General features: G+C 38.4%; 1 pseudogene; it reads right to left on the minus strand.

Moving 5' to 3' along the window:
• Positions 1-240: 240 nt before the first annotated feature.
• On the minus strand, positions 241-2,303 carry LOC118635324 (annotated as a pseudogene).
• Between the last annotated feature and the right edge of the window lie 10,719 nt (positions 2,304-13,022).

Genomic DNA, 13,022 nt, shown 5'->3' on the forward strand with positions numbered 1-13,022 from the left:
TTTGCTACCGTTATGAAGCATAATGCAAATATCCAATATGCAAGATGTATTTTCATTGTTACAAATTGAACAGAATTAAAGCATAGTGATTAATCACAAAAACAATATGTAATTATATATTGTGATATATTTATTTCTAATTACAAATAAATGAAATTTTGTCTTGAAGCATGGTAACAGTCTTAATAAAACAATAAACTACATTGCTACATTTTGCGACAGTATCTATAAGAGCCAACATCATTGCAAAGATTGAGATTGCTTCTTTCTCACCAGATAGAAAATTCTTGGAACAGTCTTTGCAAGAGCACAATGAAGATCATCTACCACAACAAGTCTACTTCTGTATTTAGACTTGATAACCAACAAGCTGGAAAACCCTATTTCACAAAGATATGTTGTTGGAAATGGAAGAAGAAGGCATACCACAGTCTCAGACAGAACAGGATATGACTGCAAACACTTGATCCAGAATTTTGTAACTGGCATTGTAGAGAAATCAGTTCTTGCTGCATTGTTGTTAATAAGTTCAATGAACTCTTCTTGTGCTGTCTCAGGAACATCTTCAACTTTGAGTGTGAATGGGGTGTGCAAGTGCAAATGGGGTGTTAGGTGGATTTGGAAAGTACAATAAAATTTTGTCTGCAAGCATGTGCAAGTGTTTTTTCACAGAATTATCATCATAATCCTTTTGCCTGGTTCAATGTCATGTCCCTCAAAGAAAGTAGATAAGGTAGGAAACATGTATATTTTGTATTCATTCTTTTTTTTTTTAACCAAAGATGAATTTTTATTTTAAATGATTGAATATTTTCAGACAAATTGAGGCATGTTACATTTCGTCCTTGCACTGATAAATTTAACTCATTCAAGATGGCAAAGATGGCAACCAAGTAAGCTGTTTTCTGCAATTCACTTTTATCGCTGAAAAATGCTTTGCACTACAGCCTTGCTTTCTGATTAAAAAACGTTTTGAGTTTATCATAAAGCTCAAAAACACATTTTAAAACTTTTCCTGTTGACAACCATCTCACTTCAGTGTGAAATAGCAGAGTATTGTTCAGCTCATCCAACTCATTGCACAGTTGCGAAAACAGTCGACTGTTTCAAGTGCTCACCTTTACAAAATTGATAGAACTTATGATGCTTATAGTTACTTCTTGTGATTCTTGTGGCAGTGTTTTCATTGTTAATATTTGCTGATGAATCAGACAGTGAGTTCTGATGACTTTTGGTGACTCATTCAGTACCAAACATTGAAATCCAGATTGACATCCTCTCATAACTGGAGCACCATCTGTGCAAACACCACAAACCTTTTCCCAAGAGATCATATGCTCTTTCAGAAATGAACCAACTGTGTCAAATACATCACTTGCAGTAGTTGTCATTTCAAGAGGTTTTCAAAAAAGAAACATCTTTAAAGTCACCATCATTGCCCTGGCCAGTTTGGCTCAGCGGTTAGAACGTCGACCTGCAGTCCCGAGAGGCCCGGGTTCGGTTCCTGCTAAGGGCATGTACCTCGGTTGCAGTTTGTCCCCGGCCCTGGTTGGTCGTGCGGGTGGCAGCCACTCGATGTGTCCCTTTCACATCGGTGTTTCTCTCTCTCTGTTCCTGTCTCTCCCTCCCACTCTACCTGAACAAAAAAGGAAAAATGTCCTCGTGTGAGGATAAAAAAAAAAAAAAAAGCTAAAGTCACCATCATTAATATACCTCATGTAAACCATTAACTGTGAAAGGTTGCAAGGTCTGTAGTTTTATCAAGCTGGATGCTAAATATTGGAAGTGGAGCAGATTTAATTTCCTGGATTACCTGATCAAGAATATCAGCAGACATGTCATTTATTCATCTGTGGACAATGTCATTAGATTAGAAAATTGCACTCAATTTTGTACATTTGTCTCTGATCATAACTCAAACAATGTTTTTGGCTGCTGGCAACAGTAAATGGTGTGAGGTTTCATAACTCTGGTGATTCTAAGTGTCACCAAATATGAAGCTTCAATGGCTGCTACAGTTTGTTTGTGGTACTTGCCATCAGTGTCAAGTCTGGCTTTCTTGAGTTCATCAGCTTAGCTTCTAAAATAGTTGGTATCCTTGCCGGCAAAGCTTAGACGCTTGCTATCAAAATGGTGTTTTATTGTGTTCAGCTTCATATATTCGGCTGATAGAACTTCACAACAAATAACACATTGAGGTTTTTCAATTCCTGCTATAATTATTGAAGTAAAACCATACTGTAAATATCCTCACTATATTTTCTTTTCTTAACATTCTTCTCTACATGATCCATTGTCATGGGATGGTTTGCTAATAAAAATAATATATAACAATAGCTTTAATAATACAAAATATATTACATGGCATAATTTAATCAGTTCATTAAAGTTTTATATGATTTACCATTCTGTTTTTTTACATACCTGTTACTATCACAAGTGGGCTGTATTCACATCAACCACAGCTGAATATAAAACGACCGATCAACATCCAGATTAAGTTCCGAAGGTACAAATATTTTTTTGCAGTAGTTGATGATTTTACAGTACATGATTTTACATTTACCCAGTAATTATAATTCATGAAGTGTCGTTTTACGTCCAATACTGTTGCTTTCAACACGGTAGCTGCTCTTTACACATGTGTGAATGGTCCACATAAGTACATTATGGTGCCAACCTTGTCATATACACCAGTATTTGTACAAAGTGTATGTGATGGGGTTGGTGTGATGATGTCATCACGCTGGGTACTTGTATGTGGGCATATCTGTATGTGGGCAAACCCACCTGGAGATGAATAGAGGAGCAGTGTCTCGGTTCCTAAGACCATTGGAAATATGTGTTTTCCAATGGTCTTAGGTGACCCCTGTGAAAGGGTAGTTTGACCCCCAGATGGGTTGCAACCCACAGGTTGAGTGAGAACTGCTGCCTTAGAGGGAGAGGAAAATGTGATTTGGATACTTGTATAGGTATAGCTTCAGGTAGACCAAGGGGGACTCCACTACCAGGGTGATTTAACCTGGATACCTGTGGTAGTGATCTGGAATATCCTGTTTATCAGAATTCTTTTGATATACCAAAAGAGGAGGGAGTTAGAGAACTTGGCTGCAACCCAGTCATTCCAGCATTTTGTTATATAGTTGAGGGGCGGTGATCAGTCTTCTGTAGCAGCTTTTTGTTGACAAGGGGTGGTGAGTTAAGGGCAGGGGTGACTGGAGGCTTGACTGGTCATGGGTGGCAGTGGTGAAGTAGGAACGCTTTGATAGCTGTCTTGGATCAACATGAGTTTATGGACTGTCTGGTTAGTAAAGGCTTTTAAGCAATGCTAGAGGAAGTCAGAAAACAGGAGCAGGAGACAGGGTCCAAATGCTAAAACAACAAATATTAGAGTGAGTGGACCAATAAATGGTAACAGCCAAGACACTCAGTTTATGTGGAGCCACTGATTGCAAGATCCCCTCCTGTCTTTCATGGATTCATTGTTCCAGTTCCTTTAATTTTGTTGCTGAGTCTCTAAGCAGCCCTGACTGGTTGAAGTAAAAGCAACACTGTTCCTCTAGAAAGACACAGATACCCCCTTTTTTGGCCATTAGAAAGTCCAGGCTTTGGTGATTTTGTAGTGTGACAGTGGCCAGGGAGTCGAGTTAATCTTGGAGTCTCACTAGAGTGGAGGTAATTTTTTTAGGAGGTTCTGAAGGTCCTCAGAGAGAGAGTGAAAGTAAGACAGGGGAGTGAATTATAATTACTGGGTAAATGTAAAATCATGTACTGTAAAATCATCAACTAGAGACCATTTCCCAAAACAAAACTGAAATTGCAACTAAAATAAAGACAAATTGTCAGAGAAAAGCAGCTTGTAAGGACCATATAACCAGGGACACTGAATCAATCCCGGTAGGATTGCAGAGGTGCAAGAGGAGGGCTGGGAGCCCACGAACAACAGTGTCTTTAGCTGTGAGCAGTGCCCTCAGGATTAAACACCCAAGCCTGCTCAACAGTGCAGAGAGCCAGGACAGAGCACTAAAATAACCATAGCCACTCACCTTGGGCTCTGGCAGAGGAAGGGCACACTGGACTGGAACTGTGTGGGAACACTTGAGATTTAGAGGGTGCTCAGAGCTTTTGCTGAGTTGCTGCCACACAGGATGATGGCCAACTTACTCCTTTTCAGGGCTCTTGGAAGAGGCAGTGGCCCCACCAATGAAGATTAACCCTACCCAGGTGGGTCATTGAAATGCAAAATGAGGGTCATTAACAACCAGCATCTACCCCACCTTTGAGAAATCCAATTTTGCTAAACACCTGAGGGAGTTTTTCATTCAACTGAGAACCCAAGGCTCTTCAAGTCACCATGACTAATAGCCTCCAGGCAAAAAGCTAGAGAATAACTCAATTATTCCTAGGCTTGTAACTCCACCAGGGAAAGTAAGACTTAACAGTGGTGTTTAACACGGGTCCTCTCATGGTCATCCAAACCCAGTAGTGAGAGCCACAAACAGCAGAAAACCAACACCCACAGAAAAAAAAATTGGCAGACACCAAAACCTACTGAGATAGCCAAAGCAGTAAAACAAAAAAAACAAATCCCAAATGAAAGAACAAGAGATTTCTACCAAAGATGAGATAAATAAAATGCAGGTAAGCCAGTTAACACAGCTAAAATTCAGAGTCATAATCTTGAGGAAGATCAACAGCATGAGTAAGGACATCAACACCATGAGTAAAGACAGAAACATTGAAATTCAACCAATTGGAAATAAAACACCACCAAGAACAAAGGAAGAATGACATAGCAGAAATAAAGGAAAAATTGGAAGGACTAAACAGAGGGGTAGAGGAAGCTGAGGACCTGATCAGTAAATTAGAAGACAGTGTAAAAAAAAAAAAAAATCAGCAAATCAGAAAGCCAAAAAAATAAAAATAATAATAAAAAAAAAACAAACAAACAAAAAAACAGGAAGACAGTTTAAGGAAACACTGGGACAACTGGAAACGTAATAATATTCACATCATAGGAGTACCCAAAGAAGAAGAAAATGGGCAAGGGTTAGAGAATATATTTAAAGAAATAGTGACAAAAAACTTCCCTAATTTGGTGAAGGAATAAGGCATTCAAGTTCAAGAAGCACAGACAGCCCAAAATAAAATAAACCCAAAAAGGCCCACACCAAGACACATAGTAATTAAAAGGTCAAAAATTAAACACAAAAAGAGAATCCTAAGGCAGCAAGAGATAAGCAACAGGTTACCTACAAAGAAAACTCCATAATGCTCTCAGCTGACTTCTCAACAGAAACACTACAGGCCAGAAGGAAGTGGCATTAAGTAATCAAGGTCATGAAAAACAAGGATCTAAATCCAAGACTACTCTACCCAGCAAGGCTATCATTCTAAATAGAAGGTTAATTAAAGAGCATCCCAGACAGAAAAAAAAAGGCCAAGGAAATGCATTAGTACCAAACAAGCACAGCAAGAAATGTTAAAAGGACTGCTGTGATTAGTTCAAGAAATAGAACAAATAAAAACATAACGACCTAACTAAAATGGCAATAAATATGTACATATCAATAATCACTTTAAATATAAATGGGTTAAATGCTTTGATACTAGGGCACAGAGTAGCTGATTGGATAAGAAAAGCATGACTCATCTATACGTTGTTTACAAGAGACTCACCTCTCAACAGAAGACTCACATAGGTTGAAAGTGAAGGGATGAAACAATATCTTCCACACAAACAAACAAACAAACAAACAAACAAAAAAGCTGGGATAATAATACTCAAATTTGATAAAGTAGATTTCATACTGAAGGCCATAACTAGAGACAAAGAAGGCCACTACATAATATTCATAGGATCTATCCTACAGAAAGACATAACCTTGGTAAACAGATATGCACCCAATATAGGAACATCAAAATATATTAAAAAACTTTTGAAGGACGTCAAAGGAGAAATTGATAGAAATGCAATCATAGCAGCGGACTTCAACACCTCGATAACATCACTAGATAGATCATCTAGACAAAAAATTAGCAAGGAAACAGAGACTCTAAATGAGGCATTAGACCAAATGAATTTAATACATATCTAAGGACAATTACATCCCACAACTACAAAATTCATATTCTTCTCAAGTGTACATGGGACATTCTCAAAGATAAACCACATGTTAGGACACAAACTAAATCTCTACAATTTCAAAAAGATTGAAATCATATCAAGCATCTCTGCACATCACAATGGCATGAAACTAGAAATCAATTGCAACAAGAATATGTAAAGACATTTGAAAACATAGAGTCTAGATAGCATGTTATTAAACAATGAACTGGTTACAGAGGAAACCAAAGAATAATTAAAAGCTTCCTGAAAACCAATGAAAATGAGGACACAACAACACAAAACCTATGGAATGCGTGAAAGCGGTTCTTAGAGGGAAATTTGTAGCACTACAGCCTACTTCAAGAAACAAAAAAAAATTCTAATGTCCTATCTAACCTCACAACTTAAAAAAATAGAAGCAAACAAAAAGAAAACCCCAGAGTAGGTAGAAGGGAGAAAATAGTAAAAATCAGAGCAGAAATAAATGACATAGTAACCAAGAAAAAATTCAAAAGATCAATGAAACAAAGAGCTGGCTTTTCAAAAAGATAAACAATGTTGATGGACCTTTAGCTAGACTAAATGAAAGAGGGGAACTAATAATTGACACCACAAAAATACAAAAGATCATTAACAATTACTATGAACAATTATATGGCAACAATTTCGACAATCTAAGCAAAATGGACAAATTTCTAGAAACACATAGTCTCACAAAACTGGACCGAGAAGAGATAGAAAACTTGAACAGGCCAACAAATCTAAGAAAATTGAAGAGGTATTCAAGACTCTCCCAGCAAACAAAAGACCTGGCTGGGATGACTTGACTTGGGAGTTTTATGAAACATTCAAAGAAGAACTAACATCCATTCTCCTCAAACTATTTCAAAAAATTCAAGAAGAAGGAAGACTTCCAAACTCATTTTATGAGGCCAGCATAATTTTAATTCCAAAACCAGAAAAAGACATTACAAAGAAAGAAAACTATAGGCCAATATCCCTGATGAACATTGATGCCCAAATCCTGAACAAAATACTAGCAAATCAGATCTAGCTATACATTATAATAATTATTCACCATGACCAAGTGAGATTCATCCTAGGGATGCAAGACTGGTACAATATTCGCAAATCCATAAATGTGATACACCGCATAAACAAAATGAAGAGATAAAAACCACGTGATCATATCAATAAATGTTGAAAAAGCATTCGAGAAAATTCAGCACCCATTTCAGATAAAAATGATCAGCAATGTGGGAATAGGTGGATCATATCTCACCATAATAAAGGCGATATATAAAACACCTACAGCCAACATCATATTCAATAGGCAAAAACTAAAAGCATGTCCCTTAAGAACTAGAACAAGACAGGAATGCCCACTCTTATTTAACATAGTACTGGAAGTCTTAGCCACAGCAATCAGACATGAACCAATAAAAAAGGGGATCCAAATTGGAAAGGAGGAAGTAAAACTGTCATTATTCTCAAATGACATGATATTATACATAGAAAACCCTACAGACTCTATTAAAAATCTACTAGACTTAATAAATGAATTTGGCAACTTAGCAGAACCCAAAATTAACGTCAAGAAACCAACGGCATTTGTATACACCAATCATGAAGTCATAAAAAGAGAAACTAAAAAAAAAAAAAATCCCATTCACCATTGCAGCAAAAAAAAAAAATTAAGATTCCTAAAAATAAACTTAACTAAAGAAATAAAGGGTCTCTTCACAGAAAACTACAGGTCATTGAAAAAGAAAATAGAGGAAGATATAAAAAAGTGGAAGCACATACCTTGTTCATAGATTGGAAGAAATAACATCATTAAAATGTCCATACTACCCAAAACAATTTATATATTTAATGCAACCCCCATCAAAATACCAACAACATATTTCAGAGAACTGGAATTAATATTTCAAAAGTTCATATCTAACCAAAAAGACCCCAAATAACCACAGGAATCTTGAAAATAATGAACAAAGTAGTTTGGATCACAAAAACAGATATCAGGTTATACTACAAAGCTACTGGAATCAAATCAGACTGGTACTGGCACCAGAACAGGCATGTAGAGCAGTGGAACAGAACAGAAAACCCAGAAATGGATCCAAAACATTATGCTAAATTAATATTTGACAAAGGCCTTGGCCAGTTGGGCTCAGTGGTTGGAACGATGGCCTGCGGACCAGGGAGTCCAGGGTTTGGTTCCCAGTAGGGGCACATATCTATCTATCTATCTATCTATCTATCATCTATCTATCTATCTATCTATCTATCTATCTATCTATCTATCTATCATCTATCTATCTATCTATCTATCTATCATCTATATCTATCTATCTATCTATCTATCTATCTATCTATCTATCTATCTATCATTTGACAAAGGGGGCAGGAGCATACAATGGAGTAAAGACACTCATTTTAATAAATGGGGTTGGGAAAATTGGACAACTACATGCAAAAAATAAATAAACCTAGACCATCAACTTACAAATATATTCAAAATAGATAAAAGAATTAAATGTGACCCTTCAATCCATAAAAATTCTAGAAGAAAATGTAGAAAACAAAATTTCGGACATCATACACAGCAGAATTTTTACTGATACATCACCTAAGAAAACAGAAACAAAAGAAAAAATGAACACATGGGACTATATCAAACTAAAAACATCTGCATAGCAAAAGAAACAACCATCAAAATGGAAAGGGAACCCAAAATTTGCGAGAGCATAATTGCCAATGATACATCAAATAAGGGGTTAATTTCCAAAATATATAGAGTACTCATACAACTCAACAAAAGAAAGACAAATAACCCAATTAAAAAATGGGCAGAGGACCTAGGTAAATACCTCTCCAAACAAAAAAAAATGCACATGGCCAAGAGACATATGAAGAAATGCTCAATATCACTAATCATCCAAGAGATGCAAATTAAAACATCAATGAGGTACCACCTCACACCTGTCAGAATGGCCACCATCAACAAATCATCAAACAACAAGTGCTGATAAGAATTTGGAGAAAAGGGTACTGTAGTACACTGCTGGGGGAATGCAGAGTGCTACAGCCACTGTGGAAAACATTATGGTATTACCTCAAAAAATTAAAAATCGAATTGCCATTTGACCCAGTGATCCCACTTCTAGGAATATATACTAAGAAGCCAGAAACACCAATTAGAAAAAAAAATATATATATATATATGTACCCTCATGTTTATAGCAACACTATTTACAATTCCTAAGATTGGGAATCAGCCCAAGTGTCCATCAATAGTTGAGTGAATAAAAAAGCAGTGGTACATATACACAATGGAATACTATGCAGCTGTAAGAAAGAAAGATCTGTAATCTTTTGAGACAACAGAGAGGGACCTGGAAAGTATTATCCTAAGTGAAACAAGCCAAGCAGAAAAAGACAAATATCACCTGATCTCACTTATTTGTGGAATGTTATGACCATAACAGTCTGAGAAACATGGTAGACCCAAAGAAGTAGAAGTATGGTACAGACTGACAACCCACAGAAGAAGGGATTGTAGGGAGGTAAGTAATAAACCAAAGAACTTTTATGCAAAGAAAAAATTTGTACCATGGAAACTTAATCTGAATGCTGATTAGGTTTTTTTTTATTTTATATTCAGCTGTGGTTGATGTGCATACTGTCCTATTTTGATAGTAATAAATATGTTACTCAGAAGACAAGGTAGAGAAAAACACCTAAATAGAGTAGCAAGTGAAAAACAACACACAGAGGTCCAGAGATAAGACGGCAGTGGGCAGTACTGGAGAGAGGGTGAGTGTGTGAGAGAGTGAACTAGTGTGAGAAAGTGTGTGAGTGGATGTGAAGGTGGACAACCAAACTCATGCAGTGCAGAAACCTGAATTAGAAGGTTCTGTCTGATAGCCTGGGGACTGGCGCCAGGCAAAGTACTGGACCATTGTCTCGCTTGCTCAGCCTTGCCTCCCACCCTGAACGGCCTGACTCGAGCTTGTAGATTAACTCCCATCTTGCTCTTATCGACTAACATTCCAGAGGCTCCATGCATAGCCCCCACAGGGCCAAACCCTATCGGACAAATTCCAGCTGCAACAGGTAGATATAAAAGACACAAACTCCTACATTGAGCGCGGCTTCTCGGACTCCTGTCCCCCGAGTCGGTGAACCCGCTCGGAGTGTACCCAATAAACCTGAACCTGTTTTTATCTAATTTGTTGGCCTCTCTGGTTTGTTTTCCCTTCGTGGTGGCTGCTAAATTTCTAACAGGTTCCTGTGTGGTGGACTGTGAGCAGCTGGCTACCTCAGTAAGCAGTCCTTCAGGGCACTTCACTCTGTGCCTTGGAGAGGCCCCTCTATTTTAGAAGATCCTGAATCTTTTCTGGGAGTAGGCAGTGGAAGTGGCTAGGGTCCAGCAACCTGAGCCCACCAGTGCACCTGGCACCATCGGACCAGTGGACACTCTGTGTCAACACAGACTAGTGCACAGTAGGGGAGCTGCCAAGGTACCAATTGTGGAAGCCGCAAAGGGCTTGAAACCCAGCACCATTCCCCATAGTAGCAGCCTGATAAGAGTCAAGATAAACCCCCAGCAACAGAGACTAAGGAGCAGACCTTCATCCTCAGACAATAGAAGCACAGATCAGCAGCTGAGACCCATGCCCCTGAACTACAGAAAAGGCTGAGCAGAAGAAGAGCCCCACGGGGCAGAAGCACTCTCCAGCCGCCAGTGGCAGAACCTAGGGCTCCACAGAAGCCTGTGCGATTCAGCAGCCCACAGAAGCAGTGGTAAGCTAAAACTTGAGAGAACCCAGTGTGATTTAGCTGTCAGCAGGACCTGCTGGGTGCTGGGGCACCAGAGAAACCACAAGATAGGTGTGAAGCTCAGTCTCCAAAAGGACTGAGATCCAGCTGCCCATGGGACCTGCGGAGTGCTGGGACACCAGAGAGGCCTATACGACCCTGCTGCCCCCAAGTTTGGCAGAGAGCCAGGGCTACAGTGAGGCCTGTGCAACACAGCTGCCCATGGTACTAGCAGGGAGCATGGCCCCAATAGGGCCTGAGCTATACAGCTACAGATGGTACCAGTGACCAGCTAGAAACAGCTCCAGAGGGACCCACATGATACAGCCACAGCACCTACCAGGGTACATAAATACCAGCCTTCAGGAGTCAGTCCTCCAGGATCCACAGCAGGTAAGAGGTGACACACAACAAAACAGTCTGGGAGGCACTGCTGCCGTATTTGATATACAGTGAGCTGCCTACACATCCAAACATCCCTCACCAGGTCTAAAGCTACCAGAAGGCTAAAATGGGGAGACAAACAGACAACACTGAAAGGAAAAACAAAAAGAGGGATCACCAGAAAAAAAACTATAGAAAATGAAGACAGCAACTTGTCAGCTAAAGAATTCAAAGCAATGATTTTAAGGGTGTTCAAACAATTTAGTGAGAACTGCAAGCAACTTAATAAAAATCATAGCCCCAGTGGTTTTGGTGCAGCAGCTAGAGGATTAGAGGATCGGTCTGTGGTCCAGAGAGACCCAAGTTTGGTTTCTGTTAAGGGCCCGTACCTCGGTTGCAGTTTGTCTCTGGCCCTGATTGGTCATGCGGGTGGCAGCCACTCAATGTGTTCCTTTCATGTCGATGTTTCTCTCTCTCTCTTCCTCTCTCTCCCTCCCTCTCTATCTGAACAAAAAAATAAAAAATGTCCTTGGCTGAGAATAAAAAACAAACAAACAAACAAAAAAATGGAATTATGAAGAGCTCACTGGGAACTATTTTAGTATAAGAAAAGAGATAGAAGCTATGCATAAATATCAAGAAGAAAAAAAAAATGGCATAGTGGTTATGAAAAAGCTGAGACCAAATCAGCGACTTAGAAAGCAAGGTAGAGAAAAACACCTAAATAGAGCAGCAAGTGAAAAACAAAATTAAAAAGCAGGAGGAAAGTTTAAGGGAGCTGTGGGACAATACAAAACATAACAACATTCGCATTATAGGGATATGTGAAAGACAAGAATCTCAGGAAAAAAAAGAGAACCTGTTTGAAAAAATAATGACAGAAAACATCTTTAAACTGGTGAAGAAATAAGTCATACAAGTCCAGAAAATACAAGGAGTCAAAACTAAGAAGAATCCCAGAAGACCCACATCTAGACACATTATAATAAAAATGGTAAACATTAAAGACAAAGAAAGAATCTTAAAGGAAGCAAGAGAGAGACAGAAAATTACCTACAAGAGAGCTCTCTACTAAACTGTCAGCTGATTTTTTAATAGAAACGCTGCAGGCCAGAAGGAAGTAGCATAAAGTGTACAAAGTAATGCAAGGCAAGGGTCTGAATTCAAGACTATGCTATGCAGCAAAGCTATTATTAAAATTGAAGGAGACAAAAAGAGCTTCACAGACAAAAAAAAAATCTAAAGGAATTTACCACCACCAAACAAGCACTGCAAGAAATGCTGAAGCGACTGTTGTAAGAAGAAAAAGAAACAGACAGAGAAACAGAGGAACACAGGCATAAAATTAAAATGGCAACTATAACTATCTATCAATAATTACCTTAAATATAAATAGCTTAAATGCCCAAATCAAAAGACATAGGGTAGCTGATTGGATAAGAAAACACGACCCATATATATGCTGTCTATAAGAGACCCACTTCACAACAAAAGACTCACACAGGATGAAAGTAAAGGGATGAAAAAAAATGTTTCAAGCAAATGAAAATAGAAAAGAAAACTGGTGCAGCAATACTCATATCTGGCAAGATAGACTTCAAAACGAGGGCCATAATAAGAGACAGAGAAGGTCACTACATAATATTTAAAAAATCAATCCAGCGAGATGATATAACCCTGGTAAACATATAGGCACCAAATATGG

This window comes from Molossus molossus, unplaced genomic scaffold, assembly GCF_014108415.1.
Source record: "Molossus molossus isolate mMolMol1 unplaced genomic scaffold, mMolMol1.p scaffold_m16_p_2, whole genome shotgun sequence".
Lineage (NCBI taxonomy): Eukaryota > Metazoa > Chordata > Mammalia > Chiroptera > Molossidae > Molossus > Molossus molossus.